General features: G+C 47.9%; 1 protein-coding gene across 1 annotated transcript in view; it reads right to left on the reverse strand.

The window, feature by feature from the left end:
* LRRC4B (leucine rich repeat containing 4B) overlaps positions 1–23,741 on the reverse strand; it is a 267,108-nt gene that overhangs the window by 67,527 nt on the left and 175,840 nt on the right. The gene's annotated exons all lie outside the window — the stretch shown is intronic.

Genomic DNA, 23,741 nt, shown 5'->3' on the forward strand with positions numbered 1-23,741 from the left:
TCATTGTGAATGCGTCATGCTAGAGCGGCACACAGCTCAGAATGTCCAGGAGTGGCGCTCCGGCAGTCACAGCAGTCCTCATTGTGAATGCGTCATGCTAGAGCGGCACACAGCTCAGAATGTCCAGGAGTGGCGCTCCGGCAGTCACAGCAGTCCTCATTGTGAATGCGTCATGCTAGAGCGGCACACAGCTCAGAATGTCCAGGAGTGGCGCGCCGGCAGTCACAGCAGTCCTCATTGTGAATGTGTCATGCTAGAGTGGCACACAGCTCAGAATGTCCAGGAGTGGCCCTCCGGCAGTCACAGCAGTCCTCATTGTGAATGCGTCATGCTAGAGCGGCACGCAGCTCAGAATGTCCAGGAGTGGTGCGCCGGCAGTCACAGCAGTCCTCATTGTGAATGCGTCATGCTAGAGCGGCACACAGCTCAGAATGTCCAGGAGTGGCGCGCTGGCAGTCACAGCAGTCCTCATTGTGAATGCGTCATGCTAGAGCGGCACACAGCTCAAAATGTCCAGGAGTGGCGCTCCGGCAGTCACAGCAGTCCTCATTGTGAATGCGTCATGCTAGAGCGGCACACAGCTCAGAATGTCCAGGAGTGGCGCGCCGGCAGTCACAGCAGTCCTCATTGTGAATGCGTCATGCTAGAGCGGCACACAGCTCAGAATGTCCAGGAGTGGCGCTCCGGCAGTCACAGCAGTCCTCATTGTGAATGCGTCATGCTAGAGCGGCACACAGCTCAGAATGTCCAGGAGTGGCGCTCCGGCAGTCACAGCAGTCCTCATTGTGAATGCGTCATGCTAGAGCGGCACACAGCTCAGAATGTCCAGGAGTGGCGCGCCGGCAGTCACAGCAGTCCTCATTGTGAATGCGTCATGCTAGAGCGGCACACAGCTCAGAATGTCCAGGAGTGGCGCGCCGGCAGTCACAGCAGTCCTCATTGTGAATGCGTCATGCTAGAGCGGCACACAGCTCAGAATGTCCAGGAGTGGCGCGCCGGCAGTCACAGCAGTCCTCATTGTGAATGCGTCATGCTAGAGCGGCACACAGCTCAGAATGTCCAGGAGTGGCGCTCCGGCAGTCACAGCAGTCCTCATTGTGAATGCGTCATGCTAGAGCGGCACACAGCTCAGAATGTCCAGGAGTGGCGCTCCGGCAGTCACAGCAGTCCTCATTGTGAATGCGTCATGCTAGAGCGGCACACAGCTCAGAATGTCCAGGAGTGGCGCGCCGGCAGTCACAGCAGTCCTCGTTGTGAATGCGTCATGCTAGAGCGGCACACAGCTCAGAATGTCCAGGAGTGGCGCGCCGGCAGTCACAGCAGTCCTCGTTGTGAATGCGTCATGCTAGAGCGGCACACAGCTCAGAATGTCCAGGAGTGGCGCGCCGGCAGTCACAGCAGTCCTCGTTGTGAATGCGTCATGCTAGAGCGGCACACAGCTCAGAATGTCCAGGAGTGGCGCGCCGGCAGTCACAGCAGTCCTCGTTGTGAATGCGTCATGCTAGAGCGGCACACAGCTCAGAATGTCCAGGAGTGGCGCGCCGGCAGTCACAGCAGTCCTCATTGTGAATGCGTCATGCTAGAGCGGCACACAGCTCAGAATGTCCAGGAGTGGCGCGCCGGCAGTCACAGCAGTCCTCATTGTGAATGCGTCATGCTAGAGCGGCACACAGCTCAGAATGTCCAGGAGTGGCGCGCCGGCAGTCACAGCAGTCCTCATTGTGAATGCGTCATGCTAGAGCGGCACACAGCTCAGAATGTCCAGGAGTGGCGCGCCGGCAGTCACAGCAGTCCTCATTGTGCATGCGTCATGCTAATGAGCCACTTGCTTCTGATCCATCTGTTGTCTGCTGTCGTGGGTCTGCCATGGGAGGCTCTGTTGTGAGGGGCACCAGTCACGTTCAGCATCTGCGGAGAGGCAGACAGTGCGAGGAAACACACTGGTCAGCCCTGGTGGGCAGCAAGTAGCAGCCTTTACAGGGGCCATCTGGCGCATGATGTCACAATCGGATTTCAGACCCATCCAGATGCCATCAGACAAAGAGACATTCCGGAAGCATAGCGTTGGTGATTGTTGATGTTACATTTCACTCGATGGCCTCTTCAGTGCTTGTTGTGACAATGGCGCCTTCCGCAGAGATGCAGTGCTCTGATACCTGGGTGCATTGAGTCCCTGGGTGCTTTTGTGAGAGTTGGTTGCAGGGTCATTTTAAGGATTTGGGAGGCCCAGAACAAGACATACTTTGGGGCCCCTGTTAGGAAAAACTTTTAATGTTATTATCAATTTCCTGCTAATTCAAGCCCACAAGATGCCAACAATACTACATTTTATATTGAAGTTTGTTGAAATATGTCTTGCCTGGAACCCCAAAAATCCTTAAATTACCCTGTTTTGAGAGAGACAGAATCAGAAGTAAAGGTAGATGGAGAAGTTTAGAAAACGAAATTGAATAGACAAATGTCAAATAGAAACTTCACTTTTGCAGGGAGTCCCTTGTAAGGTGGAAGCCCTGGGAAATTGCCCACTTTGCCCATACCTTAAAACATCTCTGGTTGGTGGTGTTTTTAACAGGGGAACTTCTGATGCAGACTTTTGATGGGTGGCTTATTGCTGCTGTCTCTCAGGGTAATGTATACTGGTTTTTGCTGCTTTTATGTGCCGTGCGACTTTGCCTAATTATGCTGTCGCACAGAATCTTTCTGTTCTAGTTGCTCCATGAGGCATTCACAAGAGTCTGCTTTCCAAGGGATGCCTCATCTGGGTAATGAGTCCTCATACTGCAATACGCCTCAGTGGGGGGAAGTCCACCAGCAAACAGCACAGGGATCATATTGGGAAAGAGAACAAACATTGAGTGAAAATAATGTGATTTCCTTTGCAGAAATGAAAGGAAATGCCCATAAGAATACGTGAAATCACAGGCTAGTATCCAAAATGCTGATCCAGCATTTTGTATTGTTTTTTAGCAAGAAAAAATGTGCCCTTCCATCAAAATGGTTGCAGGGACGCATTGTCCAGCTTAAAAAAACAAGCATTGGTAATTTCCCTATGCAATGAATAAAGAGCTGTTTTCATCAATCATCATCCGGGAGAAGGAAAGAGCTCCCTGACAGATAACACGGGAGTGGAGAGGATGTGGCACAGTGGCCAGGGCTGCTGACTCGAGAGCTGGGGATCCCAGTTCAAGTCACAGTGGCGCCGTGCAACATCCTGTTTTTCTATTCAAATCACTTAGGGGCATATTAACAAGCCAGGCGATAAAATTATCGCCGCTTTAGCGGCAGAAAACTGCAGCTAAAACGGCGATAATGGGCTTGTTAATATGCCCCTTAATCTTCCCGGGTGATACATTTATATAAATATGCTGTGTGAGTAAAAGACAAAACTTTATTAACATATAGTTCCACCAAAGCAGATGTTAACAATATTTCGGGTGGCGGGAAACTGATAAGAGAAGCAGATGAGGAACAGGCATTGGTAAATGCAGTAAAATATGCGACAGCTAATAGAAATGGAGGAAAGGGAAGTGGCACGCACAGGAACCAAAGAGAAGCCAGGAAACACAGGAGGTAGGATGTAAATCTCTTTAAAGTTTAGATTAAAACCAAAACCTAAAAAGTGAAAACTTGCATGTGATGTGAACCACCGTTGTGCTCAGTTTGTTCACATTGTTCCTGTGCTCCTGCAATAGGATTTTTCCCCAATCTCAATTATTCTGCATGGTGTAATGACGTCATCTTAGGCATTTTGTGTAACAATCATAACATGAAATGCTGGAAATAAAGGGGGATTAAGATCAAATGAAAGTTGAACGTGACGTAAAGAAAACCTGATTCAGAAGAGCCACAAAAACTGGGAGCTTGTACCCACAGAGGCCCATGCAGGTGTCAAATATGATAATAATATAGGATTTTGAATGTCTGATTCTTTGGTTGACTGCAGCTAAATTGGATCTCTTTCATTCTAAAGGCAGGAACCCAGGATCATGCTAGCTGTCTTGACACCCTCTAGGGCCATGGAACAGCAGCCTTGGGTCTCAGGCTCTTGAAAACATGTATTAGAAACCCAGCTTTTGTAGACATACCTCCAGAAACCTCGTTTTTGGTGCACATTATCCTAAAATGGGCTTTGCTTGTATTTGTTTGATGAAACCCACAAAGTGGTGTTTGCTGGGTGCAAAAGTAGTAACATTACCCCTCAAAGTACTGAGCCCATCACTCTGTGCGACTCTTTTTATTGATTAAGCAGTGTCTGATGAATCGCTGTGTCATAGGTGCCTGACAGGGCGCACTACCATATTATAGTGAGCAAAAACTGCACTAAAAGTATAGCAGGCATAATACTGTGACTCGTGCTATCTGCATTGATATAGTCTGGTAAATATTAAGTTAGTATAAGGTTACTTTCGCCCAAGCAGAAACCCCGCACATCCGCAGAACCAGAGCAGGTGGAAGAGCCTTCTCCTACGTCGCAGCCTAGGCCTGGAACAAACTCCCAGTCAACATCAGATGCTCCCCGACTCTGCACACCTTCAGGAAGAGCCTCAAGACCTGGCTTTTTGGCTGCCCGGAGCTGCACCCCCTCCCCCCAGCACCTTGAGACTCTCACGGGTGAGAAGCGTGCTTTAACAGCCCCCTGATTGATTGATTGATTACTTTCTGGATTAGGGATAGGTTCAGGGCTAAGCGTAGTTTCATGGCTAGGGTGATTACCTGGACTGGGGCTAAGTTGAAGAATAGGGCTAGGGTGTGGTTTAAGCCTAGGTTTAGGGCGAGAGTTGCGGTTCGGGTATGACTAATGTTTGCCCTAGGGTTAGGTGTGCTCTCATATTTTTTTAAGGTGCCAAGCACTTTACCACTACACTATCCACAGTTCTATGGTATGTGCACACCGAGAGCAATATTGCATCCTATGATATAAATGCAGATGATATAATGGTAAAAATAAAGGACATCCTGAAAAACGATATATATGTTTTTCGATATTTGGGACACAGTATACGTATAGCACAATATTTGGTTTTTAATAATGTGTCATAGAAGGCCTTGACTCCTTGAGGATGAAGGTTTCTGGCTGGTCAGTATCATGGCTGGGCAGGAAATCTTTCTGGGTGTTTGTCAAGCAGAGCCAATCCTTATTGCTTGTCTGTTGTTCATGGACACAGGAGACTCCAGAATGAGGTCTTCAACACAGTGCTTAATTTGAGCTGGTGGCTTCTGGTGCTGGGCACCGGCACTTAATTGTCAACACCAGCACTTATGACAGTCTGCCACATGGTGGCAGTATTTATCTAAATTAGAGATGAACACAACAGTTGTTTATTAACTCAATATATATTAAAGTGGCTAATTTCTGACAGTCAAGCCATTCTTATAGCTTTGGGGACCCGGAATAGTCTGAATTGTCACACTTGTAGGAGCCTGATGGCTACTGGTTATGTTGGTTCGGTCATTGGTGACGCTGGCAGGGGCATTGAGTTGTGCAAGCTGCAGTGGCCTCCTGACAAGTGCCCTAGCACTTATTTCTTTACAAATTAAGCACTGCAGCAGCTGTGTCCTAGCTGATCAAAGTGCCACTCCATAGTACTTGAGAAACAGCGCAAATACCATGAAGTAGGTCTGGGCCAAACATTTACTGAATCTGGGTGATTACTTTACTGCAATCAGATTGAAAGGGTGCAGATGGACAGAGAGGCTTACAAAAAACTCCTGTTTATCATGCCAATTACCGGTGCGCCGGTGTCAATAAGTACAATAATTGGATGAGCTTCAGTCTTCCCTGTGCAGCGTGCTTTGGCTGCTATTGCTACATAATCAGGTGTGCTCAACGTTGACCAATGAGGGCTGGATCCATGCCAGATTTTCAAGATAACCGCTTACTATGTAAATTATTCCCATTTGGATTAATTGAATGCAAATGTAGCTCCTCTCGGTATCCTGAAAGTCTGGCGTGGCTCCAACCCTTGGATACTAGCATTAGGCAGCAGTGACGGCCTGTGTAGGGCGTTTTACTGGGGCGGTGACGTGGCGCAGAGGAGGGGCCTTGTGGGGGGTTGCAAACATAAACTCTTGTGTCCATCAAGCAACACTATTTTGATGCGGGCCACTAACGTTTCTTGCCGACACCACCACCATGCAGAGTTGAGTTTGCTGCGCCAAATAATCCGGCAGTGAAATGTAGCCTTAAATCTAAGATTACAATGTGCTGGACAGCGCTTATAAGCTGTCATGATTCCCATTGATCAGCTATGCTTCATACTGTTGTGTCCGGCGCAAAGTGAACATTTCAAAATCAATATTTGCTGATGGGTCAATATACGAGGCATGAGCCCAAACTGCGGCATTACAGTGCCGTTTAGTAAGGCTCGGAGTATTTTACGGTGAGAGATTGATTCATGCTTGATCTCTGTCCTGGAGAGGCACAAACAGGGCCAGACTAGGAACCGAAATCGGCCCCGGCAAACTGCTCAGCCTGCCCCCCTGGGGGCAGGGGGAGGTGCGGCCGAGCTGTTTGCAAGGGACGGTTTGGGACGATTTTGGTACAGGGGGGCAATATTGCTGGCCCCCAGTAACAAAAACAGACCCACATGGGCCCAAAACCGACTCCCACCCTGGCGGCCCACCTGGGAAACGCCCAGTGCCCGCTAAGGCCAGTCCGGCCCTGGGCACCAAGATTTGTCATATCAACCTACACTGGGATACAGCACCGTAGAGGCTGGCATGGCTGGATCATGTGCCACACCCTGGTAATAGATCAAAGAGTGTATTGTGCCACCCCCAGTATTCTCCCACGCATTACAAAGGGTTATTTTCTTTGCAACCAACACCTTTATTAAGCTCTCTCTTGTGCCCCCTTATACTTATGATGATGATTATTATTGTTATGTTTTATTGTTATTATTGCTTATTGTGGTTGTCATTACTGTTTAGTGCCATTATTGTTATTATTACGAATATTAATATGACTATTATGATTATGACCATGAGCATTATCTCTATTATTATTGTGATTATTATTTATATGGTTATGATTATGGTCATGATTATGATTATTAGTATTATTGTTGTTGTTATTATTAATATGCTTATGATTGTTGGTATGATGATGATGATGATGATTATTATTGTTGTTGCTGCTTTTTTCGAATTCATTAAATGCACAGACGCTTGTGCCGGTGTCCTGATGATGGGGGATCCACGCCTGCTGTGAAAAGAGCTGCGTTTTACTTGCTTGTGGAAGACCAGGTGATGGGAGTGTGGACTACAAAGGTGGCGGGGGAGAATCCCATCTCATGGCCATCAGAGTATCCAGAGAGTGGCCCCCTGAATTCCCAGATCCCTGGGGCCCTCGCAGAGTCTCTTGCTGGAAGCTCCTGTCTTGGATGAGGAGCACTCCCTGCATCAGCCTCCAAAAGTGTGGGGCTCAGTTCCCTCCGCTGTCAGGACAAGGACCTCCCACTCGGCATTCTAGAGGGTCCCCGAGCAGTTCCTGATTGAGACCTTCCTCTCTCGCCCTCTTACTAACTACTGCCTCCTGTCTGACAGTCCCACACTGCCTCCTCTGAGCGAACTGTCAGAATTCCGGAGTTAGAGCTCAATTGTTTCGCATTGAATAATGTACACACTAATTATAGGACAACTAGGGGCGTAGTCACTAGAAAATGGCACGCGGAGCAATGCCAAATTTGGCAGCTTCAAGCTCCAGCATTTTCCAGGTGCAGGGATGCGCTGTATTTACTACAACAGCGCGCACCCCTGTGTTTTCCCTTGAGCTGGTGCTAAAATGAGCTGCCTAGCGCTAACACAGCATAGTTCAAGGGTACCTGCATTGCAGGGAATTGTTTTTGTGCAGGAAGGTCCCCCTTCCTGCAGATAAGCAATCTATAGTTGCTATTTCTTACTTCTATGTGTGCTGCATTTTGCAGCAGCACACATAGAAGTAGCAAATCGTCATTATTTAATGATTGTTTATGTGCAGGAAGGGACACCTTCCTGCACATGACCAATCGTTAATGGCGTTTTGCTCTTTGTATGTGTGCTGCAGAATGCAGCATACATAGAAAAAGCAAAAACGAGCAGAAATAAAAGTATTTCTCCAAGTGGGCCATTCTAAAACCTGCTCTTCCATGGTGTTAGTTTTGGCATTGCCACAGATTTACACCTTTGTGTAAATCTGTGGCAGCGTTACATAGTAATTGGTTCTGCGGTGGAACCCCAACAGCAACACCCATTGCACGCTCCTTTGCCAGAGAAGACTGCAGCGGGAAGGGGCGTATTTTTAAGGTGGCGTTAAGCCACACTAAGTGGCTTGGCGGCACCTTGTAAATATTGAAAATGATGCTACACCACCGCAGCATCAAAAAAGGTGACGCTCCGGTGGTGATAGGGGCTTATAAATATGCCCCCTACTTTTTCAATACATTCTGGCCAGTAAATACTACAGCTGAGCTTCACCCTGCAGCGCCTTGTTACTTCTAAGAGCATGCTCTAGGTAAAGTGTTTTGTTGCTTGCACGGCTTCTACGTGCTACATAAAATATTAAATCAAATGAATATATTAATAGAAAAATACATTCATGACCGTGAACCTGTCTCTGAAGCAGTAAGCTATCTTTGCTTCATTTTATGCAACCATTGTTACTCATGCCCATACTATCACCATGGGCGTGTGCATCGATAGACTCAAAACCAATAATCGATCAGTGTTGGTTCGAGGGCTGGCAATGAAAGGTCTGGCTAAAATAAAAGAGGTGATGTTGTCATGCCCGCGTACGTCCGATGTGCATTCGATGGATGACCCCCAACTCGAAACAAAAGCTATATTTTGATATTCGAGTTACTTCTTGCACTAAAATGTTTGCTAGCCATAGTATATTTCTCTGCCTTTGAGGCCTCTCCTTGCAATTATTATAGCTGCAGTTGTTTTTTTACTTAGTCCATATCGGTGTATTGCTAGAAGAAAGGAAAAGTCTGTGTAGACGGGGGGGAAACTCGCTGTCAAGGCTGCTCTGTTTCTTTCGTCCATTGACTGCAGGGTGTAACTTCACCAAAGTCAAACTGGAAGCACATATGATCCGCACCCCTGACTCCTTTCAACGACACTGAAGGACGTGGCATCCTATTGCTTCAGACCTTGAGCACAGCACAGAAGGGGACACTGTACTTGGTGACAGAGAGGACAGATCTCAATAGGTGCAACGTTGATCTGTTACCCTCAGCTTGTGAGGGAACAAGGTAAAAGGCTATTTAATGACCGAATTATATATTGTCTAGGGTGGTCATCAGCGGGTTACTCAAGGTGTCCAGGAGGTGAACAATATGCCTCAGTGCAGCTGCTAAATGGCCGGACAAACGATGGAGTCGTCATCGGAATGGAGACTGAAGCAGCTCTAGTGCAGTGGGTCCTGATGGGCAAGCAGCTCTAGTGCAGTGGGTCCTGATTGGCAAGCAGCTCTAGTGCAGTGGGTCCTGGTTGGCAACCAGCTCTAGTGCAGCGGTTTCTGGTGGGCAAGCAGCTCTAGTGAAGCGTGTCCTGATGGGAAAGCAGCTCTAGTGCAGCGGGTCCTGGTGCTGAAGCAGCTCTAGTGCAGTGGGTCCTGATGGGCAAGCAGCTCTAGTGCAGTGGGTCCTGATGGGCAAGCAGCTCTAGTGCAGTGGGTCCTGATGGGCAAGCAGCTCTAGTGCAGTGGGTCCTGGTTGGCAAGCAGCTCTAGTGCAGTGGGTCCTGGTTGGCAAGCAGCTCTAGTGAAGCGTGTCCTGATGGGAAAGCAGCTCTAGTGCAGCGGGTCCTGGTGCTGAGGCAGCTCTAGTGCAGTGGGTCCTGATGGGCAAGCAGCTCTAGTGCAGTGGGTCCTGATGGGCAAGCAGCTCTAGTGCAGTGGGTCCTGATGGGCAAGCAGCTCTAGTGCAGTGGGTCCTGATTGGCAAGCAGCTCTAGTGCAGTGGGTCCTGGTTGGCAAGCAGCTCTAGTGCAGTGGGTCCTGGTTGGCAAGCAGCTCTAGTGAAGCGTGTCCTGATGGGAAAGCAGCTCTAGTGCAGCGGGTCCTGGTGCTGAGGCAGCTCTAGTGCAGTGGGTCCTGATGGGCAAGCAGCTCTAGTGCAGTGGGTCCTGATGGGCAAGCAGCTCTAGTGCAGTGGGTCCTGATGGGCAAGCAGCTCTAGTGCAGTGGGTCCTGATTGGCAAGCAGCTCTAGTACAGTGGGTCCTGGTTGGCAACCAGCTCTAGTGCAGCGGTTTCTGGTGGGCAAGCAGCTCTAGTGAAGCGTGTCCTGATGGGAAAGCAGCTCTAGTGCAGCGGGTCCTGGTGCTGAAGCAGCTCTAGTGCAGTGGGTCCTGATGGGCAAGCAGCTCTAGTGCAGTGGGTCCTGATGGGCAAGCAGCTCTAGTGCAGTGGGTCCTGATGGGCAAGCAGCTCTAGTGCAGTGGGTCCTGGTTGGCAAGCAGCTCTAGTGAAGCGGTTTCTGGTGGGCAAGCAGCTCTAGTGAAGCGTGTCCTGATGGGAAAGCAGCTCTAGTGCAGCGGGTCCTGGTGCTGAGGCAGCTCTAGTGCAGTGGGTCCTGATGGGCAAGCAGCTCTAGTGCAGCGGGTCCTGGTGCTGAGGCAGCTCTAGTGCAGTGGGTCCTGATGGGCAAGCAGCTCTAGTGCAGTGGGTCCTGGTTGGCAAGCAGCTCTAGTGCAGCGGTTTCTGGTGGGCAAGCAGCTCTAGTGAAGCGTGTCCTGATGGGAAAGCAGCTCTAGTGCAGCGGGTCCTGGTGCTGAAGCAGCTCTAGTGTACTGGGTCCTGATGGGCAAGCATCTCTAGTGCAGCAGGTTCTGGTCGGCAAGCAGCTCTAGTGCAGCGGGTCCTGGTCGGCAAGCAGCTCAAGTGCAGCGGGTCCTGATGGGCAAGCACCTCTACTGCAGCGGGCCCTTGTCGGCAAGCAGCTCTTTAACCTGGGGCACTTCACTGCTGTTATTTACCATGAAGATGAAAAGAAAATGAAGAAGGCGGTCCAAGGTCTACAACCTCCACGTGCTCAGGAGATGGGAATATCTTTCCTGCGTGAACCTTGGTCTCGAGATAAGAGGAAGTTTGGCTTGGCACTCACCTAGACCCTTCACTGGGATATGCCCTGGCGCCCATCCATGCTGGCACAAGAATAAGAGCTTTGTATGTCAGCCGGAGCTCACCAATGATGCCAGTCTCCCAATCAAGGGTCACAATTCCGTTTCAGATTCTGTGGAGTCGATTGAAAAGAAAATGGATGAGAAGATGTGGTGTAATGGCCAGAGCTGCCAACTTTTGAGCCGGGGATCCAAGTTCGAGTCTCGGCGTAGGCTCAACCTCCTGTGATTCTGGGCAAATCACTTACTCGCCTGTGCCTTAAGGACAGCACCTGGATTATACCCTCATGGGTGATTAGCCGCGCTCTACAAATCCAAGAATGTATTAAAATATGATGGAAAACATGGAGGCTGCAAAAACAGACACTTGTATTAAGGGCAGATATGGAAAAGAACGTTGTCCATTCACAGCTTACAACGTGAAATCCATACCAAGATGAATCTCACACAGGGGGTCCTGGCGCATCCCCAACACTACGTTTGTTCTTGTGCAGGTAATCCATTTACTGGAAGCACAAGAAAGCAGATAAACCTATAAAAACAGCCTTTGTCTCCTCTGCTATCTCTTACTAGCAAGATGGGGCACTCTGATCACCAATATCTGAGCAAGCAAACTGGGTACATTGAACAGACACATCAATAGCATCGAACAATCACAAAAGGAGCGCTGCAGCAAGGATTACATCCTTGACCCACCAGAGCCTTGTCAGCAAGATGGTTCAGCATGTTAAATGCTCGCCGCTGACCTTTACTGTGGTCCACAGCTCACTAGTTCAAATCCTAGCCAGGCCAATATAGGGTACCATCTCAGTGATGCGGATCGAACTGGGTTATTGCTGTGGCATTGGGTCACTACAGCCGACTCAGGCTTTCATCATTAGGTGGACAATAAACTGAGCACCACAAAACTGGATATTAGTACCATATCTTGGTTACAGTGCTTAGAAGCTGGAAAAGAGCTACATTAAATAAGACAAGCTACACTTAGTATAGCATAGATCTGGTGTTCCTGTGCATTGTAGCCCAACAAGAGTTGGGAAACGTGACACAGACTGGGAGGCAGGCACATTTCTTGCTCCTTTCCCATTCTGCAGTTCTCATAATAGGCATACTATTTCCCAGGAGCCTCTGGGAGGCATTGCAGAAACAGAGGTACCATCCCTAGCCTTCTGCAGCATCACTACATCAAACCACGAGATGGGGTCAGAAGTCCAGGGCTATCATGCAGAAAATAGAATGGCAGCCTGAGCCAAGACTCTTCTCCCTGCCAGAAAACATTTTTTTGCACATAAAAATCATTTGTGAAGGCAATTTTAGGGTTATAGGAATGTAATGAGGTAAAACTTGCCAAAGGTGGCATCGGTGACAGCATGTTCCGGCCTTACATTACTTCGAGTGCGCATCATAACGAACACAGGGCTCCAGTAAGATATAAGGGGTGGACATAGGGTAATGCGTAGAGGCACAGTACTGCACCATAATACCCATATTAGCGGCACACCAGATTAGACCTCAGAAGATAAGTACAGAAAAGATGCCCATATCCTAAAGAAAGTGGCTCTGTGAGGGATGCTAGAGGCCCTTTAACAGCTGCTGGAGAACTCTTAACATAGAAGATATATTCTTTACCCATAGGCCAGTTAAAATGCAAAATCCACTACAATGGTGGCATCAACATATAAAAAGAAGGCAAAATATTATAGATTTCTACATATATAAATGTAAAGAACATATATCACCTTCTTTCTAAAATTAAATATAGTTCCTTTGCTTTAGTGCAAGTGACTGGTATTTAGCTCCTTCTGGCCCTTGGCTGAGCCTTTGCATGCTTCCCCAGTGGATAGCCATGATGACCAGATGGATATTGCTACCAGTAGCGGCTGCTGCTGGATGGGGTGGTGGGGGGGGGGGGGGTTTGCTATTTTAAAAAAAATACACATTTAATGCCTGGCCGCCACCTCTTCTTCGTCCTCTGCTCTAGTGATCCTCCTGTCCCGGCTGGCAGCAGGAAGTATTCGGGCTCACAGGCTCCCCTGAGCCAATCACAATTCTTCAATGCAGCGCTGTGATTGATCTGAGGGCCGTGGATCAGCACTCAGACTGGAACAGGGAGCCTGTGCATGTTCCTCACCAGGCTGTGTAATGTAGCCTGGTAGGAATATGCAAAGTGTGCATAAACCGTTTGGTCGGCCCAAGACTGCCGGCCAAACAGTTCATACGCACTTAGGGAGTGCACACCACTCCTCGCCTGCTCTGGCCAGCCCCGCCCGCCTCGCCCCACCACTGACTGCAATAGGGAAAATAAAATGCTGATAATGATACGCTACTACACTTTTATTTTCCCTTTTGAGCAGTGGGGCGATGCTCCTCCGCCTCAGCTGAGGAGCTGCCACTGATTGCTACTGGTATACATGTATGGAACGTCAGACCAAGCCACCATAATTATTCCAGGCATAATAACTCTTCACCAATCATCTCCTGCAAAGGGCGGTTGTTTTTGTGCAAAGGAGCATAAACTGTAGAATAGTTTCACATGCCGCTCAGCTTGCAGGCGCAAGCGGGATCTCTGTTCTCCATTGCACTAGTAGTGCACACTCGCACCGGAAGAGTCCGAGCCTCAATCTCACATATCACGTGTCCCCGGTCTCTGGATTCATCCTATCGAGGTAGGACACAAATCCTGGCTCCTCCTTCAGCAGTAGGAGCTTGGGTCATAGTGCTTCTAGATTTATTTTCCAGTAGCGTTCCTTGATAGTCCCCATGGTTAAAGTATCTATACTAGCAGGTCTGTTCCAGTATTCACCACAGCGGATCGCACTTAAGATCCTTTCAGCGTTGGATAACCAGTGGCTCTTTCTTGGATTTTCTCAAATCAAAGGGTTACACATTGAGTCATGGCAGATTCCTGCATGAGGGTTCGTGTGAAGGGTCCTAGGGTGTCATACTGATCTCAGAGGTTTGGGGGATCCACCCTGAATTGGTATAACCCCAGAGTTCAGCTCCACATTTCGTTGCGGTAACTACTTTTCTTTTAGAGAACTCGATGATAGTGCTTATTAGGTTGCTTTTTGTTGTGCTCGTACAACTCAAGACTACTCCTTGCCTTGTCTCAGAGCACAAGCAGATGTTTCTACTTGGGTGTTCAGAGCACGTATGGTCAATCCTGAGGCTTAGGTGGATGGAGTGTAAACTCTCCTCTGGGGGGCATCTTTGAGAGAAACATCTTGGGTTCACAATCATGATCAAAGCAAAACTAATACCAACAATCACATACGGAAGCGAGGCCATGAGCAGGAGAGATGCGGTCACACTAGATGCCACAATAACTGGAGCACTTCGAATGATCTTGGGTCTACCCAGATACACATCTCCAGCCCAAATAAGATTTGAATTTAGTATACAGAGGCAAGGGCTGGCCCGCACAGAAGCATACATTAAATGCTGGCATAAGATCAAAAAAGGTGAACCAGGGACCTTAAACGCCCATGGACTGAACTATCAACTAAGGAGACGGGCCCCGCCAGGATCTATCTGGAAGACTCCCTGGAACAGCTCGGCCACAAGGCAGACCTTGGGGCCACATGAATGGTTTCAAAAACTTGTTAACAGAACTATCTGAAGAGTCTCCTTCCTGGAAGATAGAGCAGCACTAGTGGCAGGCCGCATGGATGGTCCACCTTGCAGAGCTATACAAAAGCTTCTCCTCAGGAGTACCCAGGCACCGGCTTCACCAAGATACCAAGGAGAAATACTTGCGAGATCGCCCGGGCTTATTACCCTTGGTTTTTCATTTACCACCGTAGCAACGCCCCTCGCTACCGTCATGTTGTCGACTGTGTGAGGAGGAAAGGGAAGACATCATATATTTGCTGTGCATATGCAGGGAACTATCAAGCGAACGCAGAGCACTGCTGATGCCCCCTTCAACATAAAAGAATATGGACATGCAGGCAGGCGGTAAAAGCAAGCTTCTTTGGAGAAGACATACAACTGAGTTGCTGTCTGCTAAAGTTCTTGAGCATAGTAGAAAAAAGGCAAAACATAAATAAATAGAAATACTGTTGAAGGACCCTGTGAGCCTCCGGTGGGGCACACTGTGGAGGCCATTCAAAAATAAACTCTAACAACCAAGTGCTCCCTGGCAATTGCTGGGTCTAAGTCTCAAGAATGAAACAAAAATGGCTACTCGGACCCTATTAATGACTCCGTTTGCACTTTAGTTGCTTAATCTGTATAGCCAAAACTGAATTTACAAATCTTAGCTGTTGCCAATTTGCACCTACCTGCACAATTTGCACACATCTCTCATCCTTAACTGCTTGTGACTAAGAGACTAGTTTATCTAGTACATTTGTGTTACAGAAGCTTTACCTTATCATGCTGTGAAGCACAAGACACACCTTACTTGCTTAATTTGCACAGTTGAAATGCAACTTTGAATTTTAACTGCCGTTATTCAGCACATTACAACACAACTTGCCCAATCTCTCCAACCACAACCGATCGTGCAAGTTCGTAACTCTGCTGTTTGAAACCACCTCGTTTTCATACAATGTCAGCTGATGAACAGAAATGCAACTTAAACAGTCACAGTTTATCTTACTATTTTTTATGCTTGTTTTATTCATTTTTTATGTACATTATTGCAAAGAATTTAATTAATCATGCAAAAAAATAGATTACTCACTTACAATCATACATTTTGTGTGTCTCAGGGTCAATAAAACTGCGTCGTCTGTGAATAGGCGGATTCCATCTCTCACCTTGGGTGTGTATATCAGGGTGAGCAGTGCACTCGCCCACATTGTTTTTGCACAGAGTACAGAGTAGGGAAGCCAGGATGCGTCTTTGCAAGCCCCGCTTATGATCTGGATTTCATCCATGCACAGTGGCGGTCACTAGGTAGCAGGAGAGTGGGGTGCGGGCAGGGGGTGGGGAGGGGTTGGGGTTGAGTGGGAGAGGTAAATGAAAAAAAAGGGAAAAATCCCTTACCTGCACGCTGGCCGCTTCCTCTTCGTCCTCTTCGGCTCTTCGGTGGAGTCCAGGAGCAGGAAGGAAGCAGGAACCAGGAAGCTCCCAGAAATCCCTAGCCAATCACAATGCTGCATTATAGCAGTGTTGTGATTGGTTTGAGCGCCGTCGTTCGGTGCTCAGGCAGGGACTGGGAGACTGGGCATGTTCTCCACCCTGGCTGTGTATTACACCTGGGGGAGAACATGCAAAATGTGCATGACTGTTTGGCTGGCCTGAGATGCCCGGCCAAACCGTCATGCCCAGTTATGAGTGCCACCACTCCGCCCCCTCTTCCTATTGCGTCTAGCCCTGCCCACCCTAACCAGCTGAGCCAGGAACAGAAAAATAAAATGATAATAACGTTGAGTTATTCTCATTTTATTTTCCCTTTTCCAGCGGCTCACAGAGCACTGGCGCGACGCTGCCCCTGTCTGTGCCTGTCTTTCATATACGACTGTGGCTGCTGATGTGTGTACACTAAAGGCGGATCATCGCCGCTGCCGGAGAACACATGAGGCGAACTGGAGACCCCCTGATCGTGGATGTTGGAAACACCTTAGTTCAGACCCCAAACCAGGACACATATTCGAACTCTCTCAACAGAGACACGGACATCCCTTAAACATAAACACTGTATGTGTGCCGGCAATCGCTTACATAGACACTAGAGACTAGTTAATACAGCTTCTGGAAATCCACTAACACATATTAAACAACCCAAACATGGATAATTGGAGGTAAGTAAACAATTAAATAAATAAAACGAATTTCGTAGCGCGCCCTGCATCACAAAATGCGGTGCAGCGCGCGCTACGAAATTTGTTTTATTTATTTAATTGTTTACTTACCTCCAATTATCCATTTTTCAGTGTTTAGTGCCCCCCACCCTGCCCCTCCCCCACCCCGACTTTCTGCCCCACGGAACTCCCTCCACGGACCGCTGCTGCCCAAAACACACAGACAACGGAAACCCCATAACACAAACACTGGAGGCCCCTTAGCACAAACACTGGAGATCACACAACACAATTAAAACAAATGAATTCCTCTTAATCCATTTATTATTGTTAATGTTATAACTGCTGATACTAGAGGCCCCTTAACATGGGTGATGGTGACTCTTTAACGTAGACATCAAAGGTCCCTTTAACATAGATAGCACTACAAAAAAAGTGCCTGGTTTGAGGAATTCCCATGACAAAATCCACAGAAATCTAAACTCTTAGACTTTGAAAAGGACACTTTCATTAAAAAATAATCTAGGAACTTGCTAGAGCAAGTAAACACCCATAAGAACGTTTGAAGCTTGTCTTGAAGTCCATACCTGCCTGACAGTGCTTCTACAGCATCTCAACCACTGTGCGACAAACCATCCCTCTTCTTCAGGGCCTAAAAATCCCAAGTACCCCTCCACAAGATGGTCTTAGTCCAAAACTGTGTCAACAATTCTTCCCTTCGCTGACCCCCACAGTGGAAAAGGGAGCGGAATGCAGAAACAGATCTCCCAGGCATCCAGATATATTATACAAGTAACATCATACCTACAACAAGTCCGGGCTATTGGCTTTGTCAATGGTAGTTAGTTGCATAAGATAAATAAGCAGCAACTATGTCGCTGCTCCTGAGTTTCAAAAAGCGAAGGGAAATCCAGAGAGAAAATGACTCTCTTTAAAGGATTTTCCTTCCCGTACATCGCTCACCTGGCATGACGTCATGCCGTAACTTCTCCACTAGTGAGAAGCGAGCAGTGTGAGCAGCGCACATCGATGTGCCTGCTGTCACTGCAGTCCAGAAAAAACGGACCGCCTGTGCTAGGGAACGAAAGAGAGCCCGATAGAGACCTGTTTCGAGGCCCCCTTTCATAAACTGCCGGTGCTCAGCATCGGTGAGACCCGGCCCACTTAAAGCCCTGGGTAGAAGGTTTGTAGACAAGTTAGAAAGGAAACAGGAGTGGCTGGAGCTAAGAGAGCAGTGTCGCAGCCATGGCTATTACATTTCTGTTAAACTCGTAAATAAGACGATCGATGCTATAGTCACTCACTAAAGTGTTCCGTAAAAGTTATTAACAGCTCAGCTGAGCGCCAGGCGGGGTAAAAGCCGCAAAGCTCGCCTGTCAATCACCCAGAGGCTCCGATCGCACTGTAGGTGCACAAAGATGGGAGGGAGTACTTGAAGGAATGAGTATGAGGGTGCAGAAGATACACTGACCTCAGCACACAGAGGATGCTGGGAGATGTGTGAGGAGACACCATCAGAGGCCGCACTACAGCGGAGGCGCAGCACAGCCTACAGCAGACCCTGTCACGGCACATGCGCTATTCACACTGCAGACGTGAGCAGCTCGTTAACTGTGCATCACTTTACACCAGTCAGTGCACCCGCTGGCTCCCTCCATGCCTCTGCCCTAACCATCCATAATATGGCATCGGCACATAAGTGAAGGATTACCTTAATTTCGTAGGGCCACATCCCCATGCAAATGTTCCCTGGAGGTGGTGTCTGTGCCCATTTAGCTCTGGTACAATCCACCTTAAAGGGGCAAACAAACATCTGTGCCCGTTCTGTAATGTCAATGTGCCAGAGAGGCACAAAAACAGGCACACCCCCTTAGCAAGGACTCAAATGGCAGCTGCAAAGAGATAGATGAACATGCACCAAAAATAATTTAATCAGATTATTTTCGAAACGTTCAAGGATGTTGAAAATATATAAAGTGAATTCAGTTTTACATACTTTTTTAATTATGTATTTATGTATTGCACTGGTCTAAGAAAAATTAATAGGATTTTCGCCCTTTTTCTGCAGATTTTGGAGCCCCTTCGTAGAAGGTCCAGATCCGAAACAACAAAACGTAAACTGCACTTTAACTAGTTTGCGAAATGGGCATCATTTGCAGTGGCACTGATGTACTAATCAGTCCCAAAGCAGAATACGGATTTGGAGATGGTTACAGAATCTCCTGTCTAATGAATATGAATTATGTAGGAGCCGTTCTTCGACCCTCTGAGAACGCCATACAATGGAGTATGTTGGTCCACCAGGGACAGCAGACATCCATCCATCTAACGGCTAGAGTGGTCGACCTCGAACCGGAGAAACTAAATTCGAGTCTCGGCGTCGGCTCAACATCCTGTGATTCTGGGCAAATCACGTAATCTCCCCTGCCTAACAAAATGATTGTGTTCGTCGGTAACGCAACTGGTGCTCATGTAAAGCGCTCTGATGCCTTTGGGTCGAGATTGCGCTATCTAACCCCCCCCCCCTCCCCCCAAATGCAACTAAACATTCATTTTAAAAGCATTCTGTGTTCTTAAATAACAAGCGTTCCTAGTAACAAGTTATCACTTGGAATGAATCACCCTGGGGGTGAGTGTACTGGGCCTGAGGTCGCCCCCCCCACCCCCCACAGTCCTCAAAGGGGGAGATGTTCCAGCTGTGGTCACAAACCCTGATACATTGTATCCCACATCGTAAGTAAGAGGGGCCTACATCCCTTCCATTTGCGATCCAGAAGGTGTCGCAGATGTTACTTTGAGATTTGGACTCGATGAGTAAAGTGTATACATTCCAAGACACTCTTTTGGGGTCACAAAGCCTCTAATAATTAGCAAAAGTAGTATTGTGCATCGAGCCCCCCATGTTCCTAGAGAAGTTGGAAGGATTTCCAGAGACCTCATGTATTTTGCCGCAGATTTGTGCTGCCTCATGTCATGGCGGCCATGACTGGGTGCCCTCCATTGTGCGTAGCACATGTGGCAAAGCAGCATACAACAGCAACTGCGGGTTTGATTGTGGGATAATTGTGTTTCGGGGGTAATTATATATCCCCTAGCCAGCCCGGATGGGCAGAGGTGCGCTTTCCATCACACACGGGTTACGCACAGAAGTACAGATGGATTTGTATGAAACAAGTGAGGGAGGCACTGAAGACACGCAAACGCGCACACGGGATGAGGGGCTGTTAGGGAACAGCTGGCCTCGGATGAGCGCCAGAGGCAGGCTCAGATGCTGTGTGCATTTCTGGGTCACCAGGAGTACAAAACTCTCCTATTAGGCAGTTATTCGGGCTATTAAGGTGGTTTGCCCGAGGGCCTTCCTGCCGTAGATTGCATCTTTAGTTTGCCGCTTTACGGTGGCTGATTGGTGAAAGGGAGTTATTGATTTTCACTGTACAGCACACCGTATGTCTTTGAGACTTCGTTGTAACCAGCACACTGTTTCGCACCAAGTTGGACGCCCACTGGCCTAACAAAACTTGAGGGGGTCTCCCTGCAAGATACGTGGAGGGGCCCCCTCCGGGCTCAATCAGAGCTCTCGGGCCAGAGTTCTGTGCTGAGGGGCCCTCTGGAGCTTGGACCCCGCCTCCCTCACCACGGGGGCAGGGGAGTGGGGGGGGGGGGGGGCAGTGTTACGCCCCTGTGGACGCCTTCACCTGTAACTGATGGCTCCGTAAGGCGAACATGCATGTGTATCAAGCTTGGTACCCACACATGTAAATACTCAGGGTACTTGGATGACGTGGCTTGGCCTCTTCCCATTCCGTCTTCACGCTCGTCTGCAGCACGTTAGAACGGTATGGATGAGGTCACTTCCTGTTCGTGACCTTACCAACTTCACCCTTCCTGCTCCTCCTACTTTGCTGCTTGCATAGACCATATTGATATGCCTTATGTAGTTGTGATGAGCCTGCCTTGCCATTTTTCCGATCTACCTCATCATTTTGTGATTGTTGCCTTCAGCCTGATTTCGGCCTCTGTGGACAGTGCAGCAGGTCACTGGCGCAGTGGAGGAAGCATCTCCGCCCTCCACACAAACAGCCTTGTATGTGCCAGGTCAACTTTTAGGAAGTCTTCGTCTCTTGGACACGCCTTTAAATGCTAGTTTGACTTTTTGGTAATTTTGTATGCCCTTAGTCCTATAGCGCCAAGAAACTGCTGGTGAACGCGCACTTTATCAAGTATAACGAACTGCCTTATTTTGACTTCCCAGCGGAGGGGCTAACCTCCCCCAAGCAGCATCCACCTGCTAGTGGAAGCCGATTCAGGATAAAAATGGCTGTGGAAGCAGGTGCACCATGCCTGGTGGACCTGGTCTGACAAGTGTGCACACGGGAAATCAACTGTACACTTAACAACATCCAGACAAGAGGGGAGCTTTCTCGATTTACATCTAGTTCTGGAATGAAGGGTCGCCGCCGTAAATGATGGCGGACCGCAGTGCCTAATTTATAAAATATTAAGTGCCAGGGCTCTGACCAGGAGGCCACTGCAGCTTGCCACCCATCCCACCTGTCATCTCTGCCAAAACTACTACTAACCATCTCTCTTGCATGTAAATGCGACAGTTCAGATTATTCCAGGTCCCCAAAGTTAAAGGAATGGCTGGGGAGGCAGGTATTAGTTATTTTTTAAGGTATATTGTGTCCTAAACAACTATTATACTGCTCATCTCTAAACTACATGAGCAGCGCCACCTTGTGGCAGACTGCCCTAAGTGTGGTGTTGACAATTAGGTGCCGGTGCTGAGCACCGGAAACCAACCAATTAAGTGACGGTGCTCAGCACCGGAAAGCTCCGGCTCAAATTAAGCACTGGCGGACCGTCACCTAAATTGGCTAGTTGATCCAACATAATTTCCAGCTTCCCCAATTTCATCACTGCATTTCGCGGCTGATGGGAGTTTGCAGATCTCATATTTTGCCAGACGTCCCATTACTGAACCAGATTCTGAGGCACTATAGCGCTGCCTGAACGTCGCTGTTTTAAAGTTCCGGTGGCGCAATGTGCCACTGGCATATTTATAATGCCATGTAAAGCCACGTTACGTGTTTTATCATGGCGTTATAAATATGGGCCTCTTTCACACAGAAAACTGCATGAAAGGGACATTCATTGGTGTTGCTGGGGGCGCTCCCAGCAACATCCATGGTTTTTTGACACTGCCCCAAATTTACGAAAAAATCGTAAGTCTGAGGCAGCGCCAAAAACTTACGCCTCTCCACGGGAGGCGTAAAGAAGGTGCAACGAGGAGAAATATCTTTATTGGTTTTTCCTCTTTCTATGTGTGCTGCATTCTGCAGCAAACATAGAAAGAGGAAAAAGCCTCTTGTGATTGTTTTTGTGCGGGAAGGTTTCCCTTCCAGCACAAAAATGATCATACCCGCAACGCAGGAACCCTTGCACCATGGTACAAGGTGCCTGCGTTGGCGCACGGCAGCCCATTGTGTGTCGGCGCAGGGGAAAAGGACAGGAATGGGCCGTATCTGATAGTCCTGCTGCGCTGTCCAAAGGCAAAAAACGCATAAATGAGGCCCTTAGTGTTTTTCACCTTCACTGGAGTAATCAATACCTCTGTTTTAAGGACCTTCCAGTCTGTGCTTTGAAAAAAGACATAAACATACCTCTTTACTGTCCTGCAATGTCACCTTTGAATGTCACCTAATGGAGAACCGATGCCAGTGACACCCCCACTGCCACCTTGTTCTCTCTGTAAGCTGCATACACCAGCAAACCCTATCACCTAGTGATCAGACACAATTCACTTCTGCGACTGCCATCCACCCTAAAGATGTGTTACTCTCATCTACAGCACCCAGAGTTGTCTTGCCCTTATAGCATGAAATACACATAATTTACTTACCTGAGCCTAATTTTAGAGTTTGATGGATGGGTACTCAGTCACAAATGTGACCGGTATTCAACAAACCATATTACAAGTGTATCAGTCCATAATGAAAATATAATTAAAAGGATAGGCTATAGGCCCTTAGTTACTTGACTCTCATTGGTAAATACACCAAAGTTTTTGCTTGACACCTATTCCAACTTTCACGTGCACTTGTGTCTTTACGTTTGTTTAATTATATTCTTTTTAGGCACAAATAATTTTAAAGTACATAAAACTTGCATAGTAGAAGAGATAACACAATGAACCTATCTAAATAAATTCTAACAAAGCATATGAGCATCTATACAGATGTATATGTATACATACACACACATATATATGTATACATTCATTTTGATATCGTAACAGCAATTGAAATTATTCTAGAGAACCTCAAATTGTAGCCTTAGAGCGACAACACACCAATATGTTTTACTTTTTTCAAACAAGTTTCCACTTCTGGCTTAGCTCTTTTCTTCTTAAGCTGTCAGATTGGTTTTTCAACAATGACTAATGTACAAAAAAACAAAGTTGTATTAACAGAAAAGCAGTATATGAAAGCTTCTCTGCAGTATAATGAGACAAAACCAACCAATCAATCAATCAAGTTTCTTGTAAAGCACGACTACTTACCCATTAGGGTCTCCAGGAACTGAGGTCAGGGGGTCTGCGGTTCAGTAGAAGAGCCAGGTCTTGAGGTCGTTCCTGAGTTGCGGCAGCGATGGTGATTGCCTGGGGTTCAGAGGCAGGGAGTTCCAGGTCTTCGCAGCGTGGTAGGAGAAGGATCTTCCTCCAGCCGTGGTTTTGCAGATCCATGGAATGGTGGCCAGGGCCAGTTGGGCAAAGCGGAGATGTCTAGTGGGAGTGTAGTAGGAGAGGCGGTGGTTGAAGTATGCAGGTCCGGCATAGTGGAGGGCTTTGTAGGCATGCTTGAGGAGCTTGAAGGTAACTGTGTTGTTG

This window comes from Triturus cristatus, chromosome 7, assembly GCF_964204655.1.
Source record: "Triturus cristatus chromosome 7, aTriCri1.1, whole genome shotgun sequence".
Lineage (NCBI taxonomy): Eukaryota > Metazoa > Chordata > Amphibia > Caudata > Salamandridae > Triturus > Triturus cristatus.